The following is a 21,020-nucleotide window of genomic DNA, read 5'->3' on the forward strand; positions in this document are numbered from 1 at the left end:
CCCAGAGCCCCTTTCCACTCCTTGTGTATAGGGGATGTCTTCCCTACTTTTGTGCATGCCAGCTCCCAAACCCTGCCCCTGGAGAATTGGGGTCACACCCTAGTCCTGAAGGCCACTCACGCCCCCTCCTCCACCTAGACTGGAGATGTCACCCTGAGACTGGGTACACACAGAGGCCCATGCCTTGCTTATTTTGCCTCCCATACAACAAGCTCCAAAATGACTCTTGGCCCAAAACTGACTGGCCTTAAATTAAGGTGAGCTAAAAAACAATGTGGTTTAAAAACAAAAAAAAAACAAACAAACAAAAAACTAATTCATACTAAGTAGTATCTCACTGCTAGCACTTTTTCCAGCCTGTGACACTGGTATATGGGGGGGGGAGTGTCACCGCAGTAGAATCATTGACTGCTAATGCTGTTTTTACTGTGTCGAGCACTGTTCTAACAGTGTGCATATATTAAATCGTTTAATTAATCCATTAACTCAGATGGATTTCTAATGAGTAGGAAGGGATAATGTTGAGGGATGGGAGAGGAAAGAAGGAGGCAAGGCTCTCCCTCCTCCTATTCCCACTTGACACTGAGGAGAAAGCCCCCTCCAGCCACACTTCCTGAGCACTGACAGCCACAACAGGTGTTTGTGTCTGGTCCCTCGGGGACAAGGGAGATGCTGCTACGTGGGCTCAAAGTCCTCCATGGGAGGGTGGGGTTCAGGTGGAGCTTCATCCCAGGGCCTCAAGGTGTGCCTTGGAGAATTCTGGATGTTCAGGTCATCACACAGGCCCTCTGAGGACTCGGAGGCACATCCCCCAGTCTCTGGGCCCTAGGGCCGTGGGACTCTGCTCCCCAAACATCCTCCAGGGCTTGTCTCTAAGCCTTAAATGATTCCTGTGGCACTGACACAGGAATCCCATGTTGCAATGGGGAGACTGACGCTCCAGAAGATGCAACCAAGCCCATTCTGACTCCCCAGAAAGGCGCTTGCTCCTCAATAGTCCCAGTAGGGGTGGAGAGGGGTTGTTGATGCTACAGGACTTCCCCACCCTTGACTGGGTTGCCAGGCCCTCTTTGCCCTCCACTAAGTCATCTCCATCTCCCAGCGCTTCCCTGGAGGAGGCTGGGCCTCTGCAGCTAGGCTGTGCACAGCCTCTCCCAGCTTCCAGCTTTCAAGGTCAGGCTATCTGGATATACAGTAACCGATCCAAGAGACTCCCATTAGAAATCTCCCAGCCATGACAGCTTTTCCCATTTGCCCAGCACTGCAAGCCACAGCCTACCCTGCCCAGCTTCCCCACTATTCTGCAAGAGGACCCTAGAGCCTCACAACTCAGATGGGGTGATGCCATTTTGAATGGACCCTAACTACCAATTGCTGTTTGCTGTGAGATAAACTCCTTGCCCTCTCCGAAGCCCTGTGTCTATGCCTAGGATAGTGTCTGCCCAAATAGCTTTGAGATGAGAGGAACAAGGGGACTTGACAGGGTGACCGCTCTGATGAGGGTCCCTGAGTCCTCAAGGTGGGAAGGTTCCATGTTGTGCCTACTGCACCTGCTTGTCTCAGAAAGTTCAAGGACATTTCTTAGAAGATGTGGCATTAATGCATTTGAATTCTTCTCTTCTTGAGAAGGAGCCTCCTTAGCCAGGTGGTAGTGGTGCATGCCTTTAATCGCAGTACTCGGGAGGCAGAGGCAGGCGAATCTCCATGATCTTGAGGCCAACCTGGTCTACAAAGTGAGTTCCAAAGCTATGAAGTGAAACCCTGTCTCAAAAAAACAAACAAAGAGACAAAAGCCTCTTTGACATGGGTCCTGGGCCAGGCTGGACTCATGAATGCGGTGAAGAACGGGGTACTTCAGAGAAACAGGACCGGCTCTGAGACGTGATGCCCTCTGCATATCTGCCCAGAACAAGCCCATATCATTCCTCTAGCAGTGCTTGGCATACTCAACAGTCCCCCCAAGAACCTACCAGGCCTGGCAGGGTCTAGTCCCTGCCCTACCCCATGCTCAAGCCTCCAGCCTGGAGGAGTTTCTTTAGGTTCTCTGCACTGACTATTCTCTACGCTACCTCTTGTGCTCATAGTCACATTTGGTCCCATGATTCCTGACGACCTTCTTCAACCCAACTTAGAGTAGCTGCCTAAGTGACCTTTGTCCCTGTTTGCCACAACTCTGGGGTGCTGAAGTCGACTGCCCATCACAGCGGAGTGAGGCCCAGCTGAGTGTCTCCCTAGACCCCGTTGCCAGCCCAGGTCTCCCTTGAAGACCCCAGTCTATCACATGCTTTCGCTGACTGCTCAGTTGTGCCTCTCTGGCCTGGCTCTGCCAGGGAGCTTGCTTGTGTTTCTTGCCGACACTGATCCCCTTTGCTTGACGGGCCTGAGGTAAAGAGCAAATCTGTGCTCAGCTGGTGTTTGTTGAGTGACTCTTGGGCCTCAGCTTCCCGTCTGTACATCAAGGGAGAGCTCTCCAAGCCCTGGTCCCACAGCTGAAGCAGGTGAGAGGGAGGCTACTCCCAGCTCAGAGTGAGGGGTAGAGCATGTAGTGAACTCCATGGCGAACCCAGCTGAGACCTCCCACCATGGCCTAGGCCATTGTGAGCCAGGACTACGCCGTCCAGAATGAGGTGCCACTGCTAAGGCCCCTTCCCTTCCACCCCCAGGAAGCAGATGGGCCAAGCTTGGGCGGGCGGCAGATACAGGCCTGGCATTTGTGTATGTGTGTGGTTTTTTAAAAATCTGACACATTTTTGTCACGTCTTGGTTCATCAGAACAGTAAAGGAGGCGGGAGTGTGAAGAATGTTTTAACTCGCAACTTTGTAAGAGTTCCAGGTTCTCCGGGGCTCCTCCCCCTCCCTCCAAAGCCCCCGCTGTGGAGCCTCCAAGCCCATCTGTTCCACAGTCCCTGCTCCCTGCCCCCATCTACCCATCCATCCCTCTTTCAGTGGAGGGGAGACATAATTTGAGGCAGCAGTTTGGGACTCTGAGGATGGCGTAGGCAGGGAGACAAGGGCTTTTGCTTCTCAGCCCTGTTGGACCCAGACTTGCTATTTGACCTCGTGTAGTTTCTACACCCTGTGACCCATTCATGTGTTCCTGTTGGGTCTGGTCCACTGTCTTTGGGGTTCTCTGGCTCTGACATGCATAGAAATGTCTGCTCGAAGCCTTAGAAGCAAGAAAGATGTAAGTCGGACTCACACGGAAAGCTTGGGGTTCACAGCCTTCAGAGAGAATGGGTGCAAGGGCAGCAGACAGGTTAACTCTTCACTCTTCCTCCTCAACCTGCTATACCCACCTAAGAAAGATGGCGCAGGGCTAGATGAAGTCTGAGGAAAGCACTTTAGGGTCAGGTGAGGAGAAGATGGGAAATGCCAGGGAGTTGCCTCTCTTCTGCTTCTTGGTACCACAGGACCCCAGCAAAGGATGCAGGGTAGGTGACTTCTCCTTAGCACCATCCCTGCAGTCCCCAACCCTGGCACTAGTTTCCACTACATTAGTCATGGAAATGCCAGCTGGCCTGGAAAAACAGGGTTGTCTACAAGGCAGGCTGGCAGGCATTGCCCCGGTGGGCACAGGAGGGGTTTGGGGCTAGGGAGCGACGGTGCCCTAGGGCATCTCAGCTAAGGCTTGGGCTGCTTCTTCTTTCCATGACTTAGAGGTCAGGGCTGTGGGCACCGTCACCATTTTTTGAGATGGAGCAGGTGATTATGGTACCAGTGCCAGGGACAAGAAAAACAGCCCCCTGACTCCACTTCTACTCCCCATGCTCTTCCAAACCTTACTAGAAACTCCCATACCTAGGGTTTACATCAGAGCTAAGGTAGAGGGGCAAGAGGCAGGCGAGGCCCACCTTGGAAAGCACCAGTTCATTGCTGGCCACAGAGAGTCCTACTTGGTGGTGAGGCGGCTCCTGAGAACAAGTCTACATCCTGGCACCCTACTTGGGCTGCCAAAGGGCAGCCGAGGAACCCAACATGCCACCCATGGCAGCCCCAGTCAGGCCCAGGGCCGGCTGAGTCAATGCGCCCTGCTCGAATCTCACCATATGGGCGCTGGGTGGCTGCAGGGGGTGGAGCTGGAGTTGCCATGAGAACCCGCACATTGGCATTTCCTCTTTTGGGAGGCTGAACCATGTTCTGCAGGCAGTGTAGGCTTCTGAATCCCATTTCTCTGTGCTTTTAGGAAGGGAAAAAGGGCAGGGGAAGGGGGTGGAAGAAGGCGAGGAGGGAGGGTGGCAGAGTCAGACTGACTGCTCTGAGAGAGAAGCCGGCTGTCTGGGGCTGCAGGAGATGGATCAGGGGCCACTCTTCCTGGGGCTCAACCCAGGCCAAACCAGGATCTCAGGTCCCTCTGATCACTACTTCTGGCCTTAGTAAATTTCCCCCTAGATCACATGACCTTGCCTCCTGCCTGATGTCTCTGTCCATTTCCTGGACCCTTTCTGAGGGCTGTGCTCTCTCATGTCCCTGGTTGCTCAGCGCTGTTGACAGTGACATAGAGAACAGTTAAAGGTAGCATATGCAGGCCGCACTGTTAAAGCCTTGGTCCTCGCAGTGGGCTAATGGCACCAACCCAGGGGCTTCCCGTGTACCTGCGAGAGGCCCAGATAGAGCTCACTCTGTGGGCAGTGCTTTGGTATAACAGTTCAGGACATGACTCCTGCAACAGGTAAATTAAAGATAGGGCCCCAGTCCTGGAGGGAGTGTCCACCTGAGCAGGGTGTGGTATGGGATTTGGTGTGATCAAGACCGGGGAAGAAACTGCCCTGGCAGGAAGGTGGTTAACAGGTAGGAGATTTGGGGCAGGGAGCCCACTTCTCCAGGTGTAAGGCCTCCCTTCTCTAAGGGTCAGGGAGGAACCCAAGAGATGAAAGTATGCCCAGAATTCCAAAGGAGGGACATCTGGCTTTCTTCCCAGGAAGCTGTGGGGTAGAGGGGGGGGCATTGGGCCCCCAATAACAACAGAGCCTGGGAGTGGAGTCCTACTGTGTGCCCGAATCTCAGTTTCTGAAATAGCCAGAGGAAGTGGCAGTGTGTGACACCTCAAAGGACTGAGGCTCAGAAAAGGCCTGCAGTTCATCAGTGTCAACCCTCTCAGGGCCCGCCACTGCGAAGGTGCCCAGCCTCTGACCTCCGATTCTCAGATGTCCCCATGATGCATCCCCAGACCACTGTGAAGGCTGCGGGGCACAGTGCTCAGCAAAGAGTAGAAGATGAGATATGGTTAGTGCGTTCAGACCCTGTCCCCACTGCCTAGGGACACTGCATGACCACATCTGGCCAGCCTACTGTAGCCACTAGAGTCCGGCTTGGAAAGAATGTGGTCCTGACATCATAAGGATTGGGACTGAGCCCTGTCTTTACTGCTTACCCATGCTGGCTCCCACAGCACATTGTTGGGGGACCACAGCGGCACTGGACCAGTCAAACTAGATGACTAAACTCCTGGGACTTCAAACAACACAAGCTCCGTTCCCAGGCTGTTACAGGGACTAGCTGGTTCTGACTGTCACTCAAGACCCCAGGCTGATGGCTACCCACCATTTTAACATGTATATCCACAGTTGCCATGAGAGCAAGAAGCATGGCCACTTTCTCTTGTGACTCATATAGCTTTCACAAAAGTTTCATTGGTCAAAGCATGAGCCACATGTAACTCTGAAGGGAACAAGGGAGTGCAATTTTTAACCCCATGCTTAGAGAAAGAGAATCTCCGAGGGAATCGGTAAACATCACTTCACAACGGCCCCAGGCACCCGCCACACATGGATGCTGTGAGCATTGAGTGCACTGAGGGAAACACACAGACTGTACCTAATGACTGTGAGCTCCTTTTCCCCGGGCCCCAGCTCCAAGGAGACCCACCTCACTCCCTTCCCTTCCCTGGCCATGTCCCTCAGCTAAGTCATCAGCATCCAAAATCCCTGCTTCAGAGATGAAGACCTTAGCTTTCGGATGAAGACAGATGGCGACTTCCCCAGGGTACGGCATGAAGGCAGCTGGGGCAGGAAGAACAGCCAGGTGCCTCACTCTGCCGAGTCCCTTTTCCAGCCCAGCACCTCCTTTAACAAATGAAAAAGCAGCAGATCCTAGTAATACCTTAACTCTATTAAGGACTTCATAAGACCCAGATCAAATTACATCTCCTGCAATCGAACGGTAAATTCGATTCCATTCAACAAATGTTCCCTTCGACTCCATGAGGGCCTAGGGGGTCTGGGTAGCCCACTTGGCTGGGGACCTGTCTCTCATTCACAGGAAGATCCCAACCTCCCTGGCATAGGTCTGCCCTAGAGTTTAAGATCAGTGATTAAGGGAGGCCTGGCGTGTAGGGAACAATGGGAAGGGACAATGACTTAGGACTTTGAACCACTGAAGACCAAGTGGACCAGAACAGAAAACTGGGTTTCAAGACACCTGGATTTCAGAGCCACCTTGACCTCTAGACCTGCGTCCATGGCCACAAAGTTGTGGCCTTGGGTAACTTCTCTTTGGGTTTAAGTCTTCTGTCAATAATGTGCTCAGTCCCCATCCCCGCCTCTGACCTTAGACTTCTGAGGCACATCTCCTCAAACTGAGGGAACCACAGCAGGATGGAGGGCCTTACCCATTTTCCCTGCCTTTGACCTTTCCCCATTGGTCAGGCCCTGTGTGCTAGACCCCGCTGGGCCCCACAGGAACTCGGTCATGGAAGGACAGAAGACTGAGCATCTGTGGCAGATGAGGGGCAGATGTCACCCAGAGGAGATATTGATATGGGGGAAATGATTTACTTGTTCGACACACACACATGCGCATGCTCCATGTGTCTTTCCCAGCTGCAGCCACAGGCAAGAGATGGTGGGTTTGTTTGAGAAGAGAGGATAGCTGTCAACCGTCATCTTACCATGCACTTCTGGAAGCCCAGAGACCCCCTTCTACCTAAAGAATCCCCAGCAGCAGCAGGAGTAGTGCCAACGCCTCCTGGCACTTCTCATTGATGAAGCACTTTGTGTTTGCCTTCTTGTTTGATCCCCACAGTGGCTCTGTGAGGGATGCTTCTGTCCCATGGAGTTCTTAATTCAGAGAAGGCGCAAGGTTTGCCTGAAGTCACTTAGTAACGACCTCCCCTCATGCTGGCTGACTCCCTGGTCTATTTGTGCCTACCTTTCAGGAGTCACGTGAGCCTCCCTCTGGGATCTGGCATGAAGGAGAAATGGATTCTGGATTTTCCACTCTGGCTTTCCCTGACTTCTTCAGAATTTAAGAAGCATCCTGAGGCCTCTCTTGCTCAACCTCAGCCTAGAATCCCTGAGGATCAATCCAGAGATCCAAAGACCTCAAGACCTAAAAACACCAAGCCCCTTTCCCTGGACACAGACTGGACAGAGCTAACTAGTTCTTCAGGTAAAGAGGCCAGCATGGCACTGACCAGACTGGTACTACCATCTTTTATTCGGGGGGAATTCTGCTGATCGAGCATACGGAAGCTTGGGTGTGCTTGCTCTCTATTTGAAGCTGTTTGCATGGTGTGATTTCAAGAACCTTGAGCGAGAGATAGTGCGTGCATTGGCCCTTGCTTGTTAGTGCCAATTATGGTCGTAGTACGAACAACAGCTTCGTACACATTTGAGGTTTGGCTATTTGACCTTCAGAAGGATCCAGGGCCATGTTCTCTAGATCTTGCTTGTCCATAGTTCTGGGTACAACCCAGGTCATGCAACACTCAGATTCCTTTAGCTTCGCAGCAACACTATCACCTGCCATTTTTAGATCAGCTGGGTTTCATTAGCTTGTTTAGCTCTTTCAATACCAGCCTGCAAATTAGCGGAGAGAAGGTGTTAACTGCCTCCTAGGTTCCCATGCAGCTTTCCGCACACTGCTCATTCAGTCTCTGTCACTCATTCACTTTCTCGGAACATACTGATTGACTGTCACGCCCTGGGACGCAGGGGTGCCAGAGGCAGAGCTTGCAGTTACATTTCCACAGAGAGCTCACTCTTCCCGTTTGTTCCCAAAACATGGCCTCTGTGAGGCTAGGGAGATAGCTCTACAGATGAGGTTCTTGTTGTGCAAGTGTGAGAACAAGTCCAAATCCTCAGAACCCATGAGAAGGCCATAATCTCTGCAGATTCCCTGGATCCCCAGAGCAAGCTAGCTAGCTGGACACGGGCAACCTCTGGATTCAACCAGCGGACTCTGCCTCAATAAATAAGGTGGAGAGGTCAAGGGAGACCCCTGACATCAGCCTTGGGCCTCCATTTGTACACATACATACATATAGCTACACATGCAGGAAAAAGTAATTCTGTGTATGAAGTGTGCATGCATGGATGGATCTACCATAGCTGGTTTTCCCATGAAGGCTTTCCTTCTCTGTGCATCTCTCTGGCCGATCCTGACCTGTGGAGCCCACCAATGAGGCTAAACATACTCTAGATCCAGCCCAGGCAACACCACCTCAGCAGAGGCTGGGAGTGGCTGAGGACAGCTGCCAGACCAAGCCTGTACACTCCAGCCTACTCACCACCTCCTCTACCCCCTCCTCATCACATGCTCTGTGCTGCCCACACATGACCTCTCTCCTCTCTGTGACAACCTTTCAGACTGCCTTGACTGTGCCCTCGTTCTGAGACTTCCACATCCTTAACCTGGCCTCTCCACTCACTATACAACTCCCGTCTGTCCTTTTCTTACCCTTCCAGTGACTTCCAGAAGAGAAGGAAACTGGAATTCAGGACAAGAGTCCTGCCTGGATTGGTCCCAGATCTGGCCTCTGAACTCCATTGGGCTGAATCACGGCTCAACCCAGACAAAACCTGCAGGGTCCAGGTTGCCCCCTGCTGGATGCCCAGAGTTGCCATGGTGACCCTCTGCCTGTCTTCCCAGCATGGAGACAATCAAAAAATAACAGCAAGGACTCTTTTATTCTGTGTCCCACCTGGGAGCCATTTAAGCCTCCTTATTCCTTTTGACACATATTAATTTTTTTTTTGGCTCTTAAGATTATCTTGAAATTCCCCCCTCACTTTTAGGTTCCATGGCATGGCCTCCAAGAGCCTTCGATTCTCTCTCTCTCTCTCTCTCTCTCTCTCTCTCTCTCTCTCACACACAGACACACACACACGTACACATGTACACACATACAGGTGCACATGCTGTGCACTTGTTTACACAGCACACTGGAAACAGCAAATTGGCCTCCTGATGCTTTAACAGCAGAGCTACAGGGAAGGCATGGCCCCTTCTCTTCATCTGCACACCACTCTACAGTTTGCAAATGCTTCTCCCTTCTAATATCATGCAAATCCTGCAGAATTAGATGAGGAGGGTGACCCTTGGGAAGGGGCACAGGCAGGCCAACATGATAACTTGTGGCTCAACCCCATTTTACTTGTTCCCTGAGCCTCAGTGTACCCTGGTTCCCCTTTTCACAGTAAGGTCACTGAGACCTAAAGAGGGTGGCCAGAGGCTGAGACAGATTTGGCCATCTGAACGCTCTCCCCCTCTGGCCATAGGAATCAGGGTCAGGCCAGGCACACTACAGCAATCAGTGTGGGAATAATGTGGGAAGCTGTGGGGTCATGGGGTCAAGTCTCACTTGGGGAGGGAGGGGCATCTTTCAGAGTAGCCATGTGCACATTTGAGCCTTGTTTTCTTCTCTGCACAATGTGTCTGGCTCAGAACCACTGCATGTTCTCAGCAGCCACTGCGCTTGGCACACAGCAAGCTCTCCTTAAATGCTTGCTTTTGTGGGAGTGGAAACTCAATGGCTAATGTTTCTAGGTGATCTTGGGGCTCAGCATCCTCATCTGTAAAATGGGACTGATGATGCTCGGAAGGACTCAATACCAAACCCGTCTCCCTCTACCACCATTCCTCCCCCCAAAATAGAACCCTGGGAGAAGGAGGCAAGGAAACAGATACCTTCCTGTCTGTCTGTCAATCCACCTGCAATGGTGGCATCAGTTTTCATAGAGGAGTGGAATCTGCAAAGTAGTCAAAAAAATATTTCCTCTGTGACTCCAGCAGCCCAGCTGTTCTCTTTCAGAAAAAGTGCTGAGGGCTAAAAACACAGGAACAATGATAGAGAGACAGGAAAGTGGGGTGGAGGAGGGCAGACCAAAGTGAAGGGCATGGGAAGGGGCAGCATGGAGTGCGTGGTTTTGCCAGGGCCTTTCCTGGGCCACCTGGAACAGCATTCAGCAAGGCTGTCATTCACCCCACAGCTGCTGGGATACACCAGCCACCAGTGTCCCTGTCCTGTGGAACCGGGGTTCAAAGGCAGCACTAAGGGAAAAAGACATAACCCACCACTAGCCCTGCCATTGCATTTGTGAGTCATCCTGCCCCACCGGGAGGAGGCTCTTGGACTTCTTGGTCCCTATGGCATCTCGGCATGGATGCCTGTATTGGGGAAGGAGGTCCTGGGGCACGTATTCGTGCTTACTCCTCCTCCAGATCCATTCAAGACCATTATGGCCCCTCCACGGCCTAGTTTAGACCTGGATCTTCCAGCCTTCCCACTCAGTACTTGCTCTTATCGCTTCTTTGGGTACCCATGGCCCTGCCTGTTGGCTGGGTCCTGCAGCGGGTCCTGTCCCTCACGCGGGCTCCTCTAGGAAGGCCCTTAGAGTCCTCCCTACAAGGCTGCCTCCCTCCTCCTTGTAGCTCCGGCCACTCTCTGCTTCCTTTGCTCTGACTTCCATAAAAGAACCTGGGTGCCCTTTGCTCTTATCCTGGTACCAACTGGCCGGGTCTTGTATAGACAAGTTCTGGGTCAAGAGCTTGGGGGTTGGTGTTCTCAACTGGTCATCCCTACCCTGCCCACCTCTGGATCCCCACTAGCATGGCCACTGGGGAGACAGGCCTCCAGTACCATGTCAGTGAGACAGGTGGTTAGCTCATATGGGTACTGGGTCCCTGCCTTCCTCAGGAGATAAGTACCCTGGCTATCAGTCACTCCTCTGTGACCTTGAGTGACTTCCCTGCCTCCCCAGGCTTCTGCCTCCTGTGTGGTAGGGATGCCAGCACACTTTCTTCCTAGGGCTGTGGGAGCATGAGATAGAGTTACTTCCCTGGCACCTGAGGGCACAGACTAAAGGCCTGGCAGTGCCCCAAAGGTCACAAAGCCTGTCTGCCCTCTGGCCCCATGTGGAAGAGCAACCCTTCCCTGGCCATCTGCTGACCCTACCAAACCATGAAATGCTAGCCTTTCCCTGTGGACAGAGAAGTCACTGGGAGCTCAGTGGAGGGGTTTGTTCCTATGCTGACCTTCATCAGGAAGATGCCCGGGGTTTCTAGGTGCAGCATGTACTCCCAGGACAATGGACTGGTGGCCTCTGTGCTGACTATCCCTAGAAGCTATTCTATCCAGTCGTGTCCACCCCCCACTGCCCACAGAGGTATGACCCATATTTGGGGTATAAAAAAGAAAGAGGAACTTAAGCCTTCAGCTTCATTCCAAGCCACTGTTAGGTCCCTCAACCCTTTTTTCCCTCCCTACCCCTACCCCCCATTTAGTTCTCTTGGTTACCATGACAGCAGAATACTGGGAAGCAGGACTCCTTGGAGGGACAGAAACAAAATGATACCAATTGTGTCTCTAGGTGCACATATGTGCCCAGGTGGGGGTCCCTTACATGCCACCGTGGGATGGGCTGGGGGTCGTACGTTTGGTTTATGAGGTCTTTTCCAGGTCACGTGTCTGGCTCATGCATGTTTCATAGACACACAACTGAAGTACAAGCGGGGATAGTCAGAGTCTTGGTCACTACTTTCTTGAGAAATCTAGAAGGTGACTCCAGTTGGGTGCCTGTCCTCTTGCTCACCTAAGCAAGCTCTTGCAGATGTCCCTTCTGTCACCTTGCCATGGAAGATAGGCAGGGCAGGTAGATGGGGAAACTGAGGTCTTCCTATGTGCTTGCTCATTCAAGCTAGGGCTGTGCTGGGGCCTCCTGGACCCTGAGCTAGTGGGGTATCTGAAGGTGCATTTGGTATGATATACCTCAAGCTTCCTCAACTCCCCACCCCAGTAGAATGGTCAGTGCCCATCACATGAAGAGCTGAGCAGCAAGGGCCTTCTGCTCACTTTTCCATGCCCAGCACTGTCGTTGGCTTGAGGAAAGCCTTCAAACCTCTCTAAAGTAGGTCTGGAGCCAGCTCTTCAGGACTGGTTAAGACGGGGGAGTAGGCACACAGGGGAGGACCTTCAGAGGCAGCAACCGTGCACTTATCTGGGACCAGTGGGCATGAAGGTGGGATGGGTAGATACTTACAGGAACCCCAGATATGTTTGTCTGCTTGCTGTGCTTCAGACATGATCTGGTATTTATCTCCAACTATGAGGCACACACAGACACCCCCACCCCCACCTCCAACTCATCGATGTGAAAATACCACAGCCAAGCTAAAAGTGCAAAGAGTTGGCCACTGGTGGAATGAGTAGCCAAGAGGTCTGCCTACTGCTTGAGCGACTCCTGGGGGAGGGTGAGTGAGTCTGCAGCCCATCCTACCCATCCCACCGTGTGCTAGGGTCCTTCTGACCCCAACTTCCTGGTGGCAGGTCCACAGCCAGGAATCCTTACGCCAGACCCCCCGACCCCCTGAATTGTCTGAGGCAGCCTCCCTGCCCTGCTCTGGGTAGGAAGGATTGCGGCTCCCAGACAAGCCTGTTCTTAGACTATGTGCATGGGAGGAAGGGTGTCTGGATGTGTGGGGCAGGGGGTGGGGTGGAATGCAGTCTGAGTCACTGGGACTTCCTGAGGGCATACCAGGCCTGTCTCCCCCACTTGCCTGCTGAGCCACCACAACAGCGCAGGTATTTCTGGCTGGTTTCACACCCTAGCAGGTGGTGTGAACACACTGCCTCAGTGTGCACACCCAAGTTTAAATTTGAGACTACAGGGAGCCTTGCTGGGGTCTAAAATCTCGGGTTGCCCCCGATCCGTACCAAGTGCTCATGAAGAGGATCCCATCCGGAGAACCTCTGTCTAAGCTCAAACTTCCATGACAGTCGCCAGGGTCAGGGCTAGCTATGGGTCCTGGTTTCTCGAAAGCAAGTCACTTCATCTTTCTTCGTGAAATGGATGTTGCCCTTCCTTTGTAGGACTGCATCTTCCCTTAGTTTAAAAGTGGCCAGTAAGAGTCTGGCTAGGAGCCTGCCAGGGTGGTGCACACCTTTAATCCCAGAACTCAAGAAGCAGAAGCAGGAGGATCTCTGAGTTCGAGGCTTGCCTGGGCTACAGAACGACTTTCAGGACAACCAGCGCTACATAGAGAAACCCTGTCTCAATTTTTTTTAAAAGAGAGAGAGAAAGAGAGAGAGAGAGAGAGAGAGAGAGAGAGAGAGAGAGAGAGAGAGAGCCTGGTTAGGCCCTGGCCTGCCCCTGCACTCAACACGCTCTGGGGCCCATTTTCCATTATCTCAAAAATGGACCTGCAGGATGGTGCTTTTCTGCCCAGAAATGCCAAGCTCATTTTTCAGCGACAGAAATGCCACATGTGAAGGGGTAGGGACAGAAAGGGAAGAAGATGCTTGGGTCTTCCCCTGGGATCCCTGGAATCAGGACATCCTCCCTCTCTCACCTGCCCTCATGCATGTAGTGGGGCTTGAGACAGGCAGGCAATGAGGACGGACAAAGGATGCTGTCTGTGTTCACTGCTCTCTTCTGCCCAGAGGGCAGACACTGCACGGGACATTAGGAACTTTTTCCCAGGGCTGATAGGCCTTGAAGAACAGAAAGAGATGCAGAAAGGCCTGCTGCTGAACTTCCCGAATTCTGATGAAAAAGACACCAAATTTCACCCTGACACATGGCACACAGGCCCACAACACTACACAGGTATGTCCCCAACATGTCCCCAAACTAGATATGCACAGAGAAGCCACACTGGCCTCCTGCTCACAATGGGTCTTCCTCCTGAGGGTGAGGTGTGCTGGGCCTGCCGCAACGGTCAGGATGATGAGAATGGGCCATCTCACTGGGGTCTCACGACCTGCTGGAGCAAGAGCTTAGATCAGACAAGCCAGGCACAGAAAGAACTACCCAAGTGCTTGGCCAGGAAAAACTATGTTCCAGAAGCTTCACCCAGTTATCACACGTACCATTGCCTTGTGGACAAAGAGACCCCATCCCATACTAGAGGGGGGTGAGGGCTGCAGAAAGATCTTCAACCTACCAGAAAACAGCACCACGTCTCTGGAAGTTTCTCTCTGACTTGTTGCTTTGGGACCATAGCTGTGACTCCTGGAGTATGGAACCTGACTTGGGGGTACAGTGGGGTTCTCACAGACTGCCTGTCACAGGAGGGACTGAATGTCTGATTTGGTAGATGGGGGCCGGCAGACTTGTACGGCAGAGCAGATCCCACAGAGACAGCAGACCAGAGGTTCCTAGCCTCCCTCCCGTCACTGAATTCATGTGGCCTCTGGCCCCAGGGTGCAGCCTGACATCACATATGTCCCAGCTTTTCCCTTCAGCGCCATCAGTGTCTTGCCTGGACAAACAAGGAAGAGGGCCTGGAGGCTGCCTCAGGCTGCCTCTGCTCAGTCTGCTCCAGAGATCCGGTCTCCTCTGACCTGTGGCCACACCTGTACCCACTATCCAAGGACTTAAGTCTACCTGCTCCCTGCCCAGAGGTCTGTCCTGCCTTGCTGTCCCCCTGTTGGCCACTCTGCTACATCTCTGTGCACTGTCCCCTCAGTTTGATATAAGCTTAGAAATTAGACTGATGGTCCTATCTGTCACAAATGGTCTGTGGTCCCAGACTAAAGATGCCCCTCTTAGGGTAGGCAGCTCTCCTTAAAGCCCAGAGTGGGCTGCACCTTGAGGGTTCCTCTACCCCTTCTCTGACTGTGCCAGTCTAGCTAATATCACAGACTCCTACCACCTTTACCTGGCGCAACCACACTAGGCATGGGCTGGAGAGCCAGGTAGGAAGGAGCTCGTGGCTTGTCACACTGTATACCTGGTCAAGGCTAAGCTTGAAGTCCGACTGTCAAGGGGAAATCAGCAGGCCCAGACTCCAGATGCTTCAGTGCTACCTGGCTTTGGACAGCCTCAGGGCCTCTGTGTTGGGTTTATAAAGCAGATACTGAGGACAGACTGAGTCTATAGACAATAACATGAGAGGGCCCCCTCCCCAGAGAGAAGAAGCCACGCTGAGGCTCACCTGGTGAGAGCTTTAGGAGTTTCTCCTTCCATCCACTTGAGGAATATGCCTTTTGGGGGTATCAGAACTGAGTAAGGGCTGCCAGCCTGAGAGGTGTGCCAGGCTTGCACCTTACTCGCTGGAGAATTTGCAAGCTTCCCCTGACAAAGAGCTGAGCACGCCATGAGCACCTCTGAGACTCCTGGGAGCCAATTCTGGCAGCGCTAACTCCGGCGCCCTGTCTCCATTTACCCTCTCTACTCCTTGGGATGAGATGCCTGTAGACAGAGGAGCCTGGGTGGGCTAGGTGGTAGCCCAGCACCTTCCCCCACTTCACTGTGTCTCCCAAGCTGCTGTCCTGGACTCGGGTCTTAATGGAGCGTAAACAGCCTGGCAGAGAGAAGCCTCATTAGGCCTGATCTAATTAGGAGGCTCTGTGTGCTGGAGGTAGATGGGGAGGAGCACCCATTCCTAAAGCCTGCTTTGCACCGGGAATGTCATGCATGTACACTCCTAGGACCCTTCTCATAGTCTACAGAAATAGACTAGCCCAGACAACTGAAGTGGAAAGCCACTCGGAGAGAACAGGTGGTCTGCCAGGGTGATACGGTCATTAGTGACTTCCTTAGGAAGTGTGCCTCACAGGCCTCCCAATTTCTCCTGCTCCTCAACCCCCGAGGCAGGTGCATGGTCATGTCTGTCCACTGTCCACAGTTTGGCTAGCTCTCACCCACGACTCTGATCTCCTCTCCCCTTCCAGGACTGCCAGATGTCACAGTAGGTCAGATGGTGGGAGGCCAGAAATGGGACAGACTGGACTCTCTCCTCTCTGCCTCTGGTTCCCCCTGTAATCCGGATAGGGGTGCGGATGCCATGCCAAGGGGCCCGCCGCCCCTTCGTTAGTCTTAGCTAACAAGCTGTTTATGGGTACGACATGACACCTGCTTTCTTCTTTATAAGTTCAATAATTTATAGGCATATTAGCAGCCCGGCGGCTGCCCTGGGCCCCAGCCAGACGGGACGGGGCGATGCAGCCGGGTGCCTCTGCCGATATTTACTCTCTCCTACCATCAATTATTAAGGAGCCCTCCTTCAGTTTTGCACATAATTACACGCGCCGTTATGGTTTGAACTCCCCTGCTCTAAATCCCTCTGGAGCAGGGCCCAGTCTGCCCCACAGGGCTGCCATAGCCCAGGGATCCAGCTGCCTACAAACTGAGGAGGTGGCAGTAACTCGGCCTCACACCCCATAGAGTCTCCGTGGCTAGCAGCGGTCTTCCCCAGCCAAGGGTGGGGTCCTTGCATCTTTGCTGTCTGTGTGGGGTACCTCCCCACCTCTGTACACATAACTGTCTCCTCACTCCTTGATTCAGCGCAGCCTTGACTACCTCCTGCATGCCTGTCCTGATTCCCTGGTGTCTGCTCTGTGTGTGTTGTGTGCGTGTGCAAACACAGCCTGCCATCACATTGGGCTGAATCTTGTTTGCTAGACTATGGGCTCTGGAGGCACAGAGAAGGCCGTGGCAAATGTTTGTTGAGTGATGTATGAATGAGTGGATGGATGAGTGGATGGATGGAAGGATGGATGGTTGAGTACCTTGTCACTAGAGAGTCCACTGAAGTACCTGCCTCTTTATCCCAGGATGGAAAGTCTGTTCTAGTTGGTCCCCTCCTCCCAAATCCCCTCAGCTCACCTGGTTTAGACTGAGATAGCCCCGTGGGCAGCAAATCCTGGACTCTTGTCTGCATGTTATCACAGGAAGGCAGGGGAGGATGGAACGAGAGAATGTCCCTTCAATCTCATGTCTGCCGTGTGGGCTGGAGAAGATGCTCAACCTTTCTGGTACTATTTCCCCACTGGCTGAATGGGGATGGCCACAGTCCCTCTACGGATGTGGTTGAGGCTTACACGAGGACCTCTCATGACACAAATGTTCAGTCATATTCCTTAACCTCAACCTTGATCTGTCTGTGAACTGAGCCCACATAAACTCGAACTGTCTTGAACTGGATGGCCTTATTCCCGCCTTCTTCATCCACTCTTCCCTGGTTTTAGCCTCCCTCACAGGTCTAGTAACTGGCGCTGCACTGAACTTGAAGGCTCCACAAATAGCACAAACTGCTGGATTAAGATTTGCCACATCTCAGCCTACAATATTTAGGAAGAGGAAAAGTGTCCCATGTGACCAAAGAATAGCTAGAGGCCATTTCTTCCCCCATGTGAACAGCAGAGTAAAAACCAAGACCCAGGTGCCCACTAGATGTGGGAGCCCAGGGTTCTCTCCCTGGGTACCTCATGCCTCGGTTTCTTCCCTAAGAACAAATAATAGGATGTTATTATTTGTGGGGCTGTTGAGGAATCAAATGAGTTGCCAAGTGAGCAGTTAACACAGTTCGGAGCAGGGTGGGGCTCGTGGGGGGTACTTGCCTCTCTGAGAAGTGGCACTCTCCCAGAGTGGCGGTCATTCTCCTGTGCGCATACCTCCCCTGTGTGTAGATAGCTGTGCTCGGATCGTAAGGTGTGCTTTTGGATGGGACATAATGCTGTGGCCTTGTGTGCACCTTTGCTTTGTTCCTCCACACTGCATTATGGGATGGTCTGAACTAGCTCGTGTGACTCTTGGGTCTGTCATCATCATTTGATATCCCGTTGTGTGATCACACTGTACTCTGTCCGTCTTCCTGCCACTGAGAGGTATAGCCAATGCTTTTGACCTCTACTGTTACAAAAACATCGTAGTGGCCCTTTCTGTGCTAGCCTGGTTCTCTGCGATATGTACCCAGCGTGGAGCTGTTGAGTAACAGACTATGCATCTTTTCAACCTTATCAGGGGGCCGCTAAGTTACTGTGCAGTTCCTCACCCCCACTGGCAGGAGGCACTTTGCCTGTTATCCCCCTGTCCCAAGCCAGGGTGAGAGCAAGGAATGGTTGCACACCTGTAACAGGTGGAGCCTGCCATAGGTGCGTGTTGCTTTGTAGCAAATCATCTCTACGTGCAGTGGCTTGAATCAAATAATAGGACCTCATAGATTGTTCAGGGAGGGAATCCAAGTGAGGCAGAGTTGCTTCTCTGACTCAGGGTTTCTTGGGGCTTCAGTCAAGGTATTCAGAGAGCTGTGATCTTCCCAGAGCCCTGCTCGAGGAACGCCTGCTTCCATGTTTGCTCCCTGGCCTTGGGTCCTGTAGTGTTGTCTAGAGACACCAGTTCCTTTCCAGTGGGCTTCTCGATAGAGCTGTTGATGGCATGGCAGCTGCTTCCCTTAGAATAAACAAGCGACCATGGACAGAAAACACCTAAGATGGAGGCTGCATCTCCTCTTTTCTTTTTATAATCTTATGTCCAAAGTGACATCCCATCTCTTCTGCCACATTCTACTCATCGGAAGTGAGTCGGGGAGTGGAGGTGTTGCTCGATGGTTAGAATACTTGCTTGACATGTGTGAAGCCCTAGGACACTGGGAAGGGGAGGGAGGTGAGTCAGTTGGTCCATCTGCACTCAGGGGGATTGGGATGACCCAGGGAGAGACTGTAAGGCAGGAGTCACCTTAGCTCCGCCTATTAGAGGGCAACTGAAATTTGGAAAGAGCAGTGACTTGTGCAGGGTCACACAACAGTTAGAGGGAGTATGAGAACTAGAACCCGAGGCTGCCTGAGGGCCTCTGGATCTACTACACTGCCTTTAGCCTCAGAGAACAACAGGTTCTGAGTTAAAAGACGGGTCTCCAGGACATCGGAACTCAAGATGAGTGCTTAATGAATGGGTTTGCTAACAGAGCTGCCTGTTTGCACGCATTAGCTCGAATTTTCCCTCGTGTGCTCCATGGGGACCGCCAAGCCCAGGCCCTTAGGAGCAGCTGCTCTGCCAAGCACAGAGCCCAGGGCCCCCAAGAGCTGGAGAGTGATCCCTTCATACAAATCACTATATTTTCATATTTTTTGCTCTCAATTTAATCTTTTTATTCCAGTGGAGAGAGCACTTTTCTGATTCCTCCCATTCCAAGATAAGTCAAAGTCAGGAACAGCATTGGGTCTTTTCTTGGGGGCTTTGGAGTGGGTCAGGCAGTCCTGGCTTCAGACCAAGTTCTTACTTCTCAGCCCCGATGGACTTCACATCCAGGCCAGGTAGCCTTCCAACCCTGCCAGGGCTTCTGCTGAGGACCCTGAAAACATTCTGACCTTCCCTCGGTGTTTAACGCCGTGCCCCCACCCTCCACTGAGGGTTACTGACTACTCTGCTTCTAGACAGACAGGGGCACATCACTCACTCTGGAGCCTTCCCAGTGATGGCACTACAACCCCAGCCCTGAGTGAACAGAGAGGCGTGACTATGTGGGATCCAGGAGCCCCTTGTGGCCAGGGTGGAGACTTTGCATTGGGCTCCTGCAGGTCCCTACTCCCTTGTCTGCCTCACAGTTGCACCATCACGGGGCTCTGACCTATGGATTAACTGCCATGTCCCAATCCACTTGGCTCCAGCCTGAATCTCTAGGACTTCATTATGCCAGCAGCCTTTACCTGAGCGTAAAGGACTTCAGAACATGGGGTAGACTAGGGCCTCTGCTGTGGCTACCAGGGGTACCAAGGGCCCTGATTTTAAGACTTAGCTTTCTAGGATCCTAGAATCTTCCTCTAAGGAACTAAGGGACCTTATCTCACTATCCCCATTGTCTAGGCAGGGCAGAAGAATCCTGAGGCCTTGGCATATAATTGAGGGAACTTTGGCCCAGAGAGGTGCAGTTCCCCTTCAAGGTGGCACAGCAAGGTAATATGTGGCACAGAACAGAATATGAGGTTCATTTGAGCAGCCAGCTCCAAAAGCCTTGAGTGCGGGCACCACCCCTGCACCCCTACCCCATGCCTACCACTGCTTACCCAGCTTCCACTGCCTCCTAGCTCCTCGGCTCAGTTCTTCTTGCTAATTAGAGGTCTCAGCAATGACTCTGCTGTCCCAGCCATTTTAGAGCCATCATTAATTTCAAGTGCCTTCAGAAATAACCATCATCGTAAAACCGTATGAGCTGCTGGGATGCAAGCAGGCAGGACCAGCAGACACGGAGGCAGGCTTGTGTGTGCCATCCTCTCCAGTCTGTGCCTCTGGGGAAGCCTGCTCCTGCTCCCTGCCACCTAAAACCTCAGCCTCTAAGAATGGGAGGAGAACATAGCTGGAGCTTGGAAATAGAACACAAACCACGCCAAAGCCCAGCTTGGCCTCTGCGCAGAATAAGCTTGGACAGTACAGCCATGAACCCAAGCTCCTACTTTCTCTTTTGTATGATGCCGTCTGCAGTATCTGTCCTTCTTTGTAGCCACTTTATCATTTTATTTTGAGATGGGGTCTCAGGAACTTGCAGCAAACCCCCTGCCTCGGTCTCCTGAGTGCTGGGATCACAGATGGGAGCCACCACAGCTGACAGCCATGCCATTCTTGAGATGAAGATGAAAACCGAGCTTAGAGCCTGGCTTACAGATTGGTGGATATGTGTTAGAGGGAGGGTCCCCTCCTCCACACGCCCTGGAAAGCTTACTCCAGTCCCTGCTCTGTGGCCAGGATTCAGGCTGCAGCAGGCTGGTTCCTTGAACCCCCGGCTTCTTTATTAGGATTCGCTTAGTTGGACATGGAGACCTTTCATTCCCACCTGTTATTGGGAGCTCCTAGTGGAAGAACAGAGCAACAGGGGTATAAGCCTTGCCTAAGGCCTTTAAGTCTGGCCTTAGGGAGGAGGTAGGTCTTCATTTGTTGGCGATGGTGGCGCACGCCTTTAATCCCAGCACTCGGGAGGCACAGGCAGGCGGATCTCTGTGAGTTCGAGACCAGCCTGGTCTACAGAGCTAGTTCCAGGACAGGCTCCAAAGCCACAGAGAAACCGTGTCTCGAAAAACCAAAAAA

The 21,020-nt window shown here is 52.5% G+C and overlaps 1 protein-coding gene across 1 annotated transcript in view; it reads left to right on the top strand.

The window, feature by feature from the left end:
- The window catches only part of Lingo1 (leucine rich repeat and Ig domain containing 1), a 54,919-nt gene that overhangs the window by 13,535 nt on the left and 20,364 nt on the right, over positions 1 to 21,020 (top strand). Inside the window, exon 2 of the mRNA XM_050119503.1 lies at positions 7,154 to 7,386. The gene's annotated coding sequence lies outside the window, so the exon portion shown is untranslated. The remainder of the gene's footprint in view (positions 1 to 7,153; positions 7,387 to 21,020) is intronic.

Source organism: Alexandromys fortis, unplaced genomic scaffold, assembly GCF_014885135.2.
Source record: "Alexandromys fortis isolate MF-2015 unplaced genomic scaffold, M_Fortis_MF-2015_v1.1 scaffold_167, whole genome shotgun sequence".
NCBI lineage: Eukaryota > Metazoa > Chordata > Mammalia > Rodentia > Cricetidae > Alexandromys > Alexandromys fortis.